At 50.9% G+C, this 12,463-nt stretch overlaps 1 protein-coding gene across 1 annotated transcript in view; it reads right to left on the bottom strand.

The window, feature by feature from the left end:
- The window catches only part of STX1B (syntaxin 1B), a 190,891-nt gene that overhangs the window by 165,164 nt on the left and 13,264 nt on the right, over positions 1 to 12,463 (bottom strand). The window lies entirely within an intron of this gene.

The raw sequence follows: 12,463 nt of genomic DNA, 5'->3' as shown, positions 1-12,463 counted from the left end.
ACTGATTGGACCTTGGCTGGGTCCATCTCTATCCCCTCATTTGATACTCGGTAGCCCAGGTAGTCTAGCCGTGATTGGTGGAAATCGCATTTTGGCAGTTTGACATATAGGTTTGCCCGTAGCAGTTTTTTCAGTACTTGGCGGACGAGGGGTATGTGTTCGTCTATGGTCTCCGTGTAGATAAGAATATCATCCAGGTAGACGAGGACCCCTTTGTAAAGGTGTTCATGTAAGACTTCGTTTATTAACTGCATGAATACTGCCGGGGCTCCTTGCAATCCAAAAGGCATTACTTTAAACTGGAAACTACCCAGGGGGCAGTTGAATGCTGTTTTCCATTCATCTCCTGCCTTTATGCGTACTCGGTAATAAGCTTCTCGAAGGTCTAGTTTGGTGAAAACCTTCCCTTTAGCTAGGTGGGCTAACATGTCTTTCATGAGGGGGAGGGGGTAGAAGTTGTGTACGCAAACAGCGTTGATATTTCGAAAGTCGACTACCAGTCTCATGGAGCCGTCCTTTTTCTCTTTAAACATGACCGGCGCCGCTACCCTTGGTTTCACTGGCTCAATAAATCCCCTTTGTAAGTTTTTGTCTATGTAGTCCCGCATTTCCTGCATTTCTCGGGGCGTCATGGCATACATTTTAGGTTTGGGTAGTTTCGCTCCTGGGATAATCTCGATGGCACAATCGGTCTCGTGGTGGGGGGGCAGAATGTCACACTCGGCCTCGCTGAATACCCCCGCAAGGTCTTGGTACTCCCTTGGGATCTGGTTTGCGTTACAAGCGGTGGTGGGTGCGGCTGCCAATTGCTTTGCTGCACCTTCTGGGAGGGACCCTTGTGTTGGTGGTGTTTTCTTCTGTAGTGGAGGGCTGCTTTGGGGTTTCAGCGTGGGAGGGAATTCTTCTGGTCAGGGCGGCAGGGGTTGGGGCCCCTTTGCTATTCTCAGCCTGCGGGTTCCCTCTTGCCACCAAATGATTGGGCCCCATTTGTCGAGCCATGAGAGTCCCAATATGACTGGTTCTGTCATCTTGGGGGCTATTATGAAGCGGATCGTCTCCCAGTGATCTGCGAGTTCTAGTCTCACGGGTTCAGTCAAGTGTGTGGCGTACGTTCCTCCCACTAGGGACCCATCAACTTGCTCAAAGCGAATTGGTTGTTTGAGCTGTTTAGCTCAGATTCCCAATTTTAGAACTGTGGGTAGGTTGATTAGGCACCGTGTGCTACCCGAGTCTATTAGGGCTTGGAAAGTCTCTTGGGCCCCTGTTTTGGGGGCTGTTAGGCGTATGGGGAAAAGAAAAGGATGGATGGGTCCACTCACCATCGGGTCATCCTCGCCTTCGTCTTCCGTGTCATAGGGTTCGGGGGACTGATCTCCCTCCTCTGGGATTCCTCTGGTTTCGGTCAGATGAGCGAAAAACTCAGGGATTTGGGGAGCTTCCCGCGGTACGTGGGTGACGCGCTTGGGCCCTCGTTCCGGTTGTGCTTTGGGCGGTGGAGCTGGTCCCGGTCTAGGCGTTCCACATCTTGCTGCTATGTGGCCGCTTCCTCCACATCTGTAGCATTTCAGTGGGCTCCGTGGGGCAGTTGGTCTGTAGGAGGGCTGTGATGTTGGGGTTTCTCGTCTGTTGAGTGGCCCCTGGTCTGGTCGGCCTCTCTCCTTTTCCTCTGGTGGTTTTGACGTGTCACTCGCCCGCAGCCCTCTGTCGACTTTTATTGCTACCCAGAACCATTCAGCGAGTCGGTTTGGGATATCACGATAGGCAGTCACTTGGGAAATTCTTTTATCTAGGCTTGTTCTAAAAAAATACACCAGCAATCGCTCTGGTAGGGGAGGCAGTGTCCCAATGACTCTCCTGAATTCACGGATATGCTCTCTGATGGGCTTCCCCCTCTGCATTAGGTTTCTGAGCTCGTCTTCCACATAGGGGTCCTCCTCCTCCTCCTCATAACGGGCTCTCAATAGTTGCAGGAACCCATCCGCATCTTGTAGCTGGGGGGCCCTGTATTTGTAGAGTGATGCTGACCACCTCTTTGCTTCTCCCTCCAGCCCTTCCGAGATAGCATTCACTAGGGCTCTGGGGAAAGGGTAGCGGTGTCCGAACCGCTCTATGTATATCTCAGCTGAATCGAGGAATTGGGCGAGGTTGTCTGGGTCACCATCGAACTTCCCTCTGAACTGGGGTGGCTCCTCCCTCTCTGCCCTCTCCTCTCTGTGCTGAGCTCTGGAGGGCCAGCCTTGGTGTTGATAGTCCTCTGCCTTGTCTCTCATCCTGGGGTGGGGAGGTGCTGCCTTGTCTGGGCTTCGCTGCCATTCCCATCCCCAGCTCGCCCTTCCCAATTCACTTAGGGGTTTTTCTTTATCTTTTACATTTGCAAAAGGAAATTCCGCCTCTAAGGCTTTTGGCACAGTCCCCGGGTACTTATCTGCCTCACGTTTCTTTGCTTGAAGTTCTGCGGGGAGGGAAGGCGGAGAAAGTTGAACCTTTGTATTTTCCAAGTTGGCTGGAATCACGACCGCTTCTGCTCCTCCCGTTTCTTGAAGCAGGCTTTCCTCCGAGAGCTTGGCTTTAGCCATAGTCCATCCGACCAGATGTCTGGGAGGGAACGGGATGATTTAAACTCAGCCAGCCTGGATTTGGAGGAGAGTTTGGCTGTCTGTCAGGTTTCGGTGCTATCTTGAATAAACTTCATTCTCAAGCGCAAGCTGTCTAATGAATCATTTTTATTTTAAGAATAGCAATATCCGACATTTCTGATTCAAATTGCAGCCAAACTGGCCCCTCCTTCCAACCCCCTCCTCTTCCGCTCTCCAACCCCAATGTCCCATTGGCCATCATACAGATCCATGTCTACATCCCGGCACGTTCTTTTCACAGGAATGTAGCCCCCATCCTCGTCTCCCAGGAAACACTATCTGTAACATTCAAAACTAGGTAAAAGTTCATCTTGTTATGTCAGCGCTGGAAGAAAGCCTAATTTGGAACACTGACAATAAAGCCGAGTCTACGTATAGTGTGAACTCCTGACTGCCAAAAAGCTTTCGATGCTTTAAAGGCTCTTTTTGCTCAGGAACCCATACTCCAACATCCTGACCAGCAGAAGCCATTTGTACTACAAGTAGATGAAAGCGACATAGCCGTTGGGGCTGTGTTGTTGCAAGCCAACGTACAAGGCCATCTACAGCCATGTGCGTATACATCTAAAAAATTTACCCCTACGGAACGAGGATGGGCCATATGGGAGAAGGAGGCTTTCACGGTCCGGTGGGCGCTTCTTACCTGGTGACACATATTGGAGGGGGCGAGAGAGTGGTTCGAAGTCTGGACAGATCACAGGAACCTAATAGCTCTACAAACCCCTAGAAAGCTCTCCCCAAAACAAGTGCAATGGGCCCAGTATTTCCAACGATTTAATTTTGTATTAAAATATGTGCCGGCGGGAAAGAACTTCCTAGCTGACGCACTATCCCATATGCCTCAATTCCACAGCAAACGGGATGAGTTAATTCAGGCCATGATACCCAATGAACATGGGGTTCATGGGGAGGCCATAGGAAAGACGTTAGCCACATCTGACACAAACCCTGGGTGGGAGGAGGGTCTCCGAAATGCTTTAAAAACAGATGAATGGGTACAAAAGAATAAACAGCTGATCACCTATAGAAACGGGTTGGCGTGGAAGGATGACAAATTATACATCCCGATAGAGTTACGTAGGGCAGTCTTACGATAGTGCCATGATATCAAAGCGGCCAGGCACTTCGGGTTTCTCAAAACCTTACATCTGACCAGATGACAGTTCTGGTGGCCGCATATGTGAGGCGATATAGAGGAGTATGTACAAAGTTGTCCCGTCTGCGCTAGAACCAAATCAAGACCAGGAAAACCCCTTGGATTATTGCAGTCTGTGGCTAGCCTGAGTAGACCGTGGGATGAAATAGCCATGGACTTTATTGTGGAACTTCCAGAGAGCAGTGGCAACACGGTAATATGGACTGTTATAGATCTCTTTTCAAAGCAGGCCCACTTTATACCGTGTAGCGGGCTACCATCAGCACGGAGGTTAGCCACATTTTTTGTTCAACACATTTACTGCTTACACGGAGTGCCTAGCCGGATTATATCCGACAGGGGTGTGCAGTTCACTGCAAAGTTTTGGAGAAAGTTCATACAGGCCATAGGATCAACTCAGGGTCTTAGTTCCGCATTCCATCCGAGCACCAATGGCGTGGCTGAGAGAGCCAACGCTATGGTGGAACGCTATCTGAGAAGTTATGTCTCTTACCAACAAACAGACTGGTCATCCTTGTTACCATTCGCAGAAGTTGCATATAACAATGCAGTGCACTGTAGTATGGGTTTTACCCCGTTCCAAATAGTTAACGGGTGAGATTTTGTTGCTATTCCCAAACTAGAGTCACACGATACTGAAGTAGCTCCTAGCGAATGGGCTGCGAAGATACGGGCATTGTGGCCACAGGTTAGGAAAGCACTAGACAAAGCAGCAGCGGAATATAAGAAACAAGCTGATAAAAAACGAGCGAAGACAGAACCGTTTAAGGTGGGAGATAGGGTATACCTTTCCACTAAATACATAAAATTACGGGTACCTAATCGAAAACTAGGACCGAAGTATTTAGGCCCTTTTGTGGTAAGCAACCCTGTCACGGTCACCTTAAAGCTTCCATCCCTCTTAGGCAAGATCCATCCGATCTTTCATAGTAGCTTATTAAAGCCAATAACAGCATTTAGACAGACACCGACCCCACCTGGTCCGGTAGAAGGGGAGCACTACGAGATAGATGAAATATTAGACTCTAGAATACACAGGGGAAAACTTCAATACCTAGTAAGGTGGAAGGGATATCCTGACGAAGAAGCATCTTGGGTGCACGCAAGGGATGTTAGGGCCGATCAGCTATTACAACTGTTCCATAGAAAGAACCCTCTGAAGCCACGAGCTGCCATTAATATGTCTACTTTATGTTTTTCAGAAGACCCCTTGGTAAAGGGGAGCCACCTGTCGAGCCCATGCCTTGCTCGACAATGCAAGGACGGGATAGAAGAACGGTAGAGGATACAAACTGACGGGCTAGAGCAAGCAATTCGTCACGGGGTTGGTGGTGGGAGCACTAGGGATAGGCAGCCGGTTTTGGGGCCATGAAGCGTCAGGGATAGGGACCAGGTATTGATGGCTGTGACGCCGATGACGAGAACGAATGAGCTGAGCCAGCGAAGTGAGCCGGTGACGGGAACGCGGCGAAGAACTCCTGCAAAGTGGCCAGTGAGGACACGCCACTATGCTGCTGGTGTGGAGGGGCACTGCTGGAATGGATACTCTCCAGCTGGCGGGAGGCTACCCGGCCAATGAGGCGGGGTGGGGCGGCGTGATAAAAGGCGCTACGAGGCAAACGCTCGTAGCGCCAATTTTGAAACGTTCGGGCTCAGCGTTGTCTTGGAGTTATTGACAGCATTAAACCAGGATCTCAACCCAGATAAATGTGTCCTGCTGTATTTTCCTACTGCATTCGCTTTGTCCGAGAGAAGGAGCTGAGACATGTATTTTCTTTGCCTTCGAAGCGCCTGTTTGTCTGATATTGGTTTGATACGCGTCCTTTTCCTCTGTTGGCTGGTGCAACGAGTGCCTTAGCAGTGTTGAATACTTCATTCCCGCAATAGCTGAGAAACAACACTCTTTTCCGGCTGTCCGATAGTCCCAAGAGGTCGTTTGCTTCTATAAAACACTCGAATCTGGTCATGTATGAGTCCCAATTGTCTGTGGCTGGGTTGAATGGAGTTGGTGGGGCGTGAGCAATCATCGTGATGGCCAATGCAGTTCAGTCGCTGCAGTTGTAGCCTGGTCGATGCTTGCTGGTGCTTCCCTCTTTTGTTAGGACTGTGACCTAGTTCAGCTCTTTTGTGCACTTCTCTTCCGATCCCACCTTCATTGCCAGTGTTAGATCGGGTGATGGAAGAGACAGGACTCTGTGCTAACAGTAACAACAGCTCTTTATTAGTAGATCAGTACAACCCAGCAGCTGGCTCAGGGAGCTGTCAGACAGGTCGGCCAATGGGGTTTGAGTATTTTCCCACTGGATTGGCAGACCTGAGTGAAGCCTATGCTCACTCCTATTGAATATGTAACAGTCAGGACCGGCAGCCTTTCTAGGGTCCACAGCCCTCAGAATGCTCCTCACCTCCTGTTCCTCCACGATGAGGTGGGGGCTACAATGGGCTGGTGGCTGTATTTTAGCTGTCTTTGATGTCTCCACTTCAAAGTGAGCAAAGAAATGATTCAGCTCCTCTGCCAACGAAGCATCCCCCTCAGCAGGGATGACATTGGTCGGTTGATGGTTGGTAATTTGTTGAATCCCTTGCCACACCTGCCTCATGTTATTACTATAAAAATTATCCTCAATCTTCCTCTTATAATCAGTCTTGGCCTTCCGAATACCTTTCTTCAGACTAGCTCTGGCAACACTGTATCTTGCCGCATCACCGGACCTAAAGGCCTTGGCCCTGTCACACAAGAGGTGCTGGACTTCCTTGGTCATCTAGGGCTTCTGATTGGGATAGATCCTAATACGTTTATCCACAGTGATAGTATCTGTGCAGTGTTTGATATAGCACAGAACAGCTGCAGTGTGCTCCTCTAGGTCAGGGTGGTAAAAGATGTCCCAATTTGTGTTCTCAAAACAAACCTGAAGTTGTTGAGAAGCATCTTCTGACCAGGATTTCACTGTCTTTATTATAGGCAGAGCCCGCCTCCTAAGAGGGATGTATGCTGGTGCTAAAAGCAATGACATATGGTCTGATTGTCCCAAATGTGGTAATTGTATAACCTTATAGCCATGTTTAATGTTGGTATATACTTTGTCCAATATGTTTGCTCCTCTAGTAGCACACTTAATATGCTGATAGAATTTAGAGAGCACTGCTTTTAAATCAGCCTGATTAAAGTCCCCCACTATAATATGCACAGCATCAGGATACTTATTCTGCTGATTACTAACTGTGAGGGATCTCACAAAGATCGATGGTTCGTTGAGGGCACTTTCAAGAAAAGGCAGCACGCAAGGATGCAATCAAGTTAAATCTTTATTTAGAAATAAAGTAGGTAAAATGAGTTCCCTGGCATGGAGGCATCCATGCCTGGATTGAGCCCATGGATCAGTCCCGTAGGAAGGTAGAACAAGAGCCAAAGAGCAGCCCCTGTGCAGGGGTTCTTATAGGGGCCCCGGCCCCTCCCTTACCAATGTGTGTGAGGGGGCCGGAGGGCCATTAACTATCCCTCAAGGTCTTCACCGGGGGGTGAAGACCTTGAGCTTTCTCAGGCTCTCCATTTCTTGTTCCATCGTGAGCTGCCACTTCTCCTGTTCTTTGATGGGCAGCTCCTGCATGTCAGAGAAAGTCTTTGGGGTGACCACGACGCTATTGATGGATGCGACGTGCCCAATGTCGATTCTCTTTGGTGGGACCCCCTTGTTGGACCTCTTTGACCTTCTGACCTCCTGCCACTCACTGCCCTTTTCTTCTGCAGGTTCCTCGCCGACTGGCTGTTCACAACTGGGATGTGGAGGCCCTCGGTCCCAGGCATTGGGCATCATGGGCCTCTGAAGCGTCACTGGAGGCGAAGAGTCAGGTGGAGATGGCGTGTCTTCCCCCTCAGGACTGGATGGCTCATCCTCCCCATCTGGACCAGGTAGGCTGACCTCTTCATCCTGTTCCTCGCTCTCGTCGCTGGCAGGGTCTGTGGTTGTCTCAGGCAGTGTCGTGGTTGGTGTGGCTTTGCTGGGCCGGTTGATGTATGGGCCCAGATCATTTGAGTGGATCTGGGTCCAATTGGAGTCCTCTTTGAAGGAGGCAGATTGGGAGGTCACAGTCCTGCCCCCTTCTCCCAGGAACCGGTAGGCCTTGGAGCCAGGGGCGTAGCCCAAGAACCTCAGTCTCTGGGAGATGGATCTGCCCTTCTTCCGCAGCTGCTTGGGGAAGTGCACCCAAACGTAGGAGCCAAATACACGTAAGTGTCCCAAACTTGGCTTCCTACCGTGGACCAGAAAGTATGGGGTCTGGTTCACAACGCTGCTCCAGGTGCGGTTCAGGGTGTAATTGGCATAGTGTACCACTTCCACCCAGTATGATTCTGCAACCCCAGCATTTGCAATCAGACTACGCACCATAGTCTGCAGGACACCGTTTCGTTTTTTAACCACGCCGTTCTGTGCAGGAGTAAAAGGCGCTGTATGAAAATGGTGTATGCCCTTATGTTTTACCCAGTCCTGGAACTTTCAGGACATGAACTCGGCCCCACGGTCGCTCTGCAGCTGTGCGATCTTGGTCTTGTACTGAGTTTCCACGTAGGTGTACAGTGATTTTATGGCATCAAAGGCTTCAGACTTTTCTGTGAGGGTATACACATGGCCGTACCTCGAGAAGTCGTCGACAGCAGAGAGGAAATACTGCCTTTTCCCTAGGGACGGTGTAAATGGCCCAACCAAATCAACATGTATTAATTGATATGTGTATTGGGTTTTACGCAGTGACACCTTAGGTATTGGGGCGGCTTTCCCCTTTGCCCTCTTACAGATGGCGCAGTCCAGAAACACCTCACAATTCTGGAGGTGAATCCCCTCAGCAAATTCCCCCATCTTTTTGACCACTTGGAAGCTGGCATGGCCTAACCTCCGATGTAAGAGGTGGGCACATTTGGTATGAAGTGGCTTCCCCACTGACATCCCCTTGGCTCTGGTTGTCTTGGGTGGTGCTGGCACCTTAGGCCCTTTTTTGGACTTATTTGACTTAGGTGCCTGCTGAGGCTCTGGTTTCTTGCCCGCATTGGCCTTGGAAGGCCATGGGGCTGGCTGAGGCAGTATGGGCGCAACTGCTTCGGCCTTGCGCCCCTTTGACAGCCTGGGGGCTGGCTGTGGGGCCTCTCTCTCTCTCTCTTTGCGCGCAGGCCCCTTCTGGGGTGGCACCCTGTGAGCTGTCTCCTGTAGCTGGGTACTCGGGGGAGAAATATGGTAAACCATTTATAATGGTAACATTCCCAATGACCCTTTTGTTTCGAGTGAGATGACCTCCCCCTTTGCGAAACAATACCTCCACCATGCCATCATCACATAACTTGGTTATACTCAATAGGTTATTGGCGATAGAGGGAGCATGCAACACACCTTCAACATTGCCCAGCGCTGGTACAGAGACAGTGCCCTCCCCAACAACCGAAGCATTGTTACCATTAGCAACCTTGACGGAGGAGTTAATTCTCCTTAACCTCTTAAAGCCTTGCTTCATGTTAGCAATGTGAGATGAAGCCCCAGAGTCCAGTAACCAGAGGCCAGTAGGGCCATCAGCCCTTGTGGCAGGGGTGAGGTAAGTAGTACACACAAAATTGCCCTTAGCACCACCTTTGCCCCCGCCAGGCCCCCTTCTCTGCCCCCTGCCCCTTCCTTGATTGAAACACGCTTAGGTCCTTGCTGGTAATGGGGGCAGTCCTTCTTCAGATGCTCCTCAGAGCCACAGATGAAACACTTGGGTAGAGCGTTAACCTGCTCTGAACTCTGGTGCCTCCTATTGATGCGCTGAGTTGTGGCCCTGGTATATTCTCCTGCATCTTTACGCCTCCTGTCTTCCTCATTGAGCCTCCCTGTGAGGTAGGACAGAGTCATGGCTTCCTTCCTGGTTCCCTCTAGTGAGACTGTTAGGGTGTGTGTAAAAAGTATTTGTTGCTTGTGCAACGAGCAGAGCAGAAACACACAGGGAAGCAGATAAACATGCAGCTCGTGTGAGAAAAATACTTTATATACAAGATAATAAGCAGTCTTGGTGTAAGTAAAACAGTCCAAGGTCATAAACAGTAATATCAGTCCAGTAAGTATCTTCCCTTACCAAAGCAAACAGACTTTAGTAACTCTCGGTATACAGTACCATATAACAATCCAGTCTAACACCAATCAGCAGAAAGACGCAGGAAGCAACAGGAACAGGAACAATCAGAAACAAAGAACGCTTCTCTGCGCTGCTTATGTATGCACTGTAGCCTAATTACAGGGTTCAGCAAACCCTGATTACGTGGCTCAGTTGTTTCTTAAAGAAACAGATATATTGCCTGACCAACAAGTTAGGAGTAAGCTACAGGCTGAACCTAACAGAGACAATAAAATTGCCCCAACTTTTGTCCAGGGATGCCAGAATAACAGCAATCATGTTGGCTTCAGTCACGGGGTAGTCCCTGAGCACCAGTTCTGCCCTGAGTGCCTTCAACTTTCCCAGGTGCTCAGCCATGCTAGCCCCAAATTTTAGCTTGGTGTTATAGAATTCCGATGTAAGCCTTGTGGTGGAGCACAAGCTATCACTATTAAATAGGCTATATAACAACCTCCAAATCTCACCAGCTGTGAGCCCATCTGGAATGCTAGGGTACAATTTAGCATCCAGTGAGCTCAGTAGAGTGGTATAGGCTTTCCTGTGGTACCACTCTTCTTGAGGCCCCCAAGGGAAAGGTGGGGGTTCTAAAACCATTTTTAGGGTCCCTTCTTTTAAGAGACATACCTGTATCTCTTTATTCCATATGTTGAAGTTCTCACCCCCCAGATGCAGTTTCTGAAAATTATTTGGGAGAACAGACATAGCTAGGGTAGAAAATACTGATCTCACTTGCTGTCCGAGGTACCTTTGCTTGGCTTCCATTGAAGTAAATGGGAGAGGGATCCCTCTGCTGGTGGATGTAGGTATTTTTCTCTGATTATTTTTCTCCTTTTCAGCTGGAGCGTACTGAGCATGCTCAGAGCTCATTCCAGCCCAGGAGCCGACAGGGGCGGACCTCTCTCTCGGTGCTTCAGGGCCAGGCCTGAGCCCAGGCCTGTGGAGCTCTGAAGATTCTTCTGGAAGCCCTCCCAGTACTGGAACACTTACTGGGGGGGCGAAGGCTGCAGGATGGGGCCGGAAAAGCCCGAAAATGGTGAGGATCTCCTGGAAGGGTCCATCGCTGGTCCTGAAGACTCCGGAGGAGGCAGCCATCTTGGGAAGTGAGAGGCTCGGCTGGAGGCCCCCTGAAGTCATTGAGGTGAGTCCTCCATTGCCTCGGTGGGGGTGTTGGGAAGGCTGGAGCCCCCAGGGGTTCTTCTGGGACTCCCTGGAGGCGTGGGTCCTGGCTGGGGGGCTCCGGACTGGACGCCCCCCCCCTCATTGGTCTCCTGGGGGTAGTGAGGGGGGCTGGTTACCCCCAACATCAAGGTTGTGTTGGTCATGGCTTCCAGGGCCGTGATCAGGGCTTGGATTGCGGCCCTGATGCCCGCTGCAGCAGGTGCGGCTGGGCAGATTTCGAGGCTTGCCTGTGGGGGGGAGCAGTTTGCATGCTGCTTCGGCTGGCTGGCATTGGTTGCTGGGCCTCGTGGCCTAGCTGAGGCCCACCAAACCTCACTGGAGTAGGTAGCCTGGGGGCCACCATGTTGCTTCTGGTTGGCCCCGGAAGCTGCAGGTCGCGATTTGGCGGGAATTTTCCCGCCAAAAGCTCCGGGGCTCCGGGGTCCCCCAGGGTGGCCGGTGCCATGTTAGGGAGCCTCCTGGGCACTGGGGAAGGACTTACCCGGTGTCCAGAGGTCCCCTGCGCTGGTGTCCCACGTGGCTTGGCTCCTGGCATCCCTCGGGTTGCTAGGAGCATTTGTAGCAGCTCTCTGCATTCTTCGCCAGTGAGCTGGTCTACGCTGGGGGTGGCCTGGTCCCTGGCTGCCTCCCCGGTGTCCTGGCAGTCCTGGGTGGACTGCTGGCCTTCCATGCTTTCCTCTGTGGCTTGCAATCACAGGGAAGCGTGAGAAGGGGTCCCTGACACTCCGCTGGGATCTCTGGGGGCATAGAGATCATCTGTATCCTCCTCTGGATCAAAGTTTGCATCAGGGACTGGATGCAGGGTTGCCATTCTTGATTGAAGACTTCTGGTCACAATCGGGGATCTCCTGCCATCCATCTCTTGAGGGTTCTTGCTGGAACCTCCAGACATCTTGCTTCTGCTGGCTTGGAAGCGTTGCCTCTAACCATCCTCTGCTACCACTTTGTGAGGGATCTCACGAAGATCGATGGTTCATTGAAGGTGCTTCCAAGAAAAGGCAGCACGCAAGGATGCAATCAAGTTAAATCTTTATTTAGAAATAAAGTAGGTAAAATGAGTTCCCTGGCATTGAGGCATCTATGCCTGGATTGAGCCCATGGATCATTCCCGTAGGAAGGTAGAACAAGAGCCAAAGAGCAGCACCTGTGCAGGTGTTCTTATAGGGGCCCCTGGCCCCTTGCTTACCAATGTGTGTGAGGGGGCCGGAGGGCCATTAACTCTCCCCAATGGGGCTGCAGGGGCCGGAGCCCCTTGACCCACCAGTGGGATCAAAAGTCCCTCTTTGCTCCCATCTGGTGGCCTTTTAAGAAACTGCCATGGCTGGCACAAAACACCTAACACTAACAATGTTGTACA

This window comes from Pituophis catenifer, unplaced genomic scaffold (genome assembly GCF_029215685.1).
Source record: "Pituophis catenifer annectens isolate HBS135680 unplaced genomic scaffold, rPitCat1.0.hap2 SCAF_5, whole genome shotgun sequence".
NCBI lineage: Eukaryota > Metazoa > Chordata > Lepidosauria > Squamata > Colubridae > Pituophis > Pituophis catenifer.
Note: the sequence above shows the minus strand (reverse complement) of the source record. Positions and strands in the feature narration are given on the sequence as shown.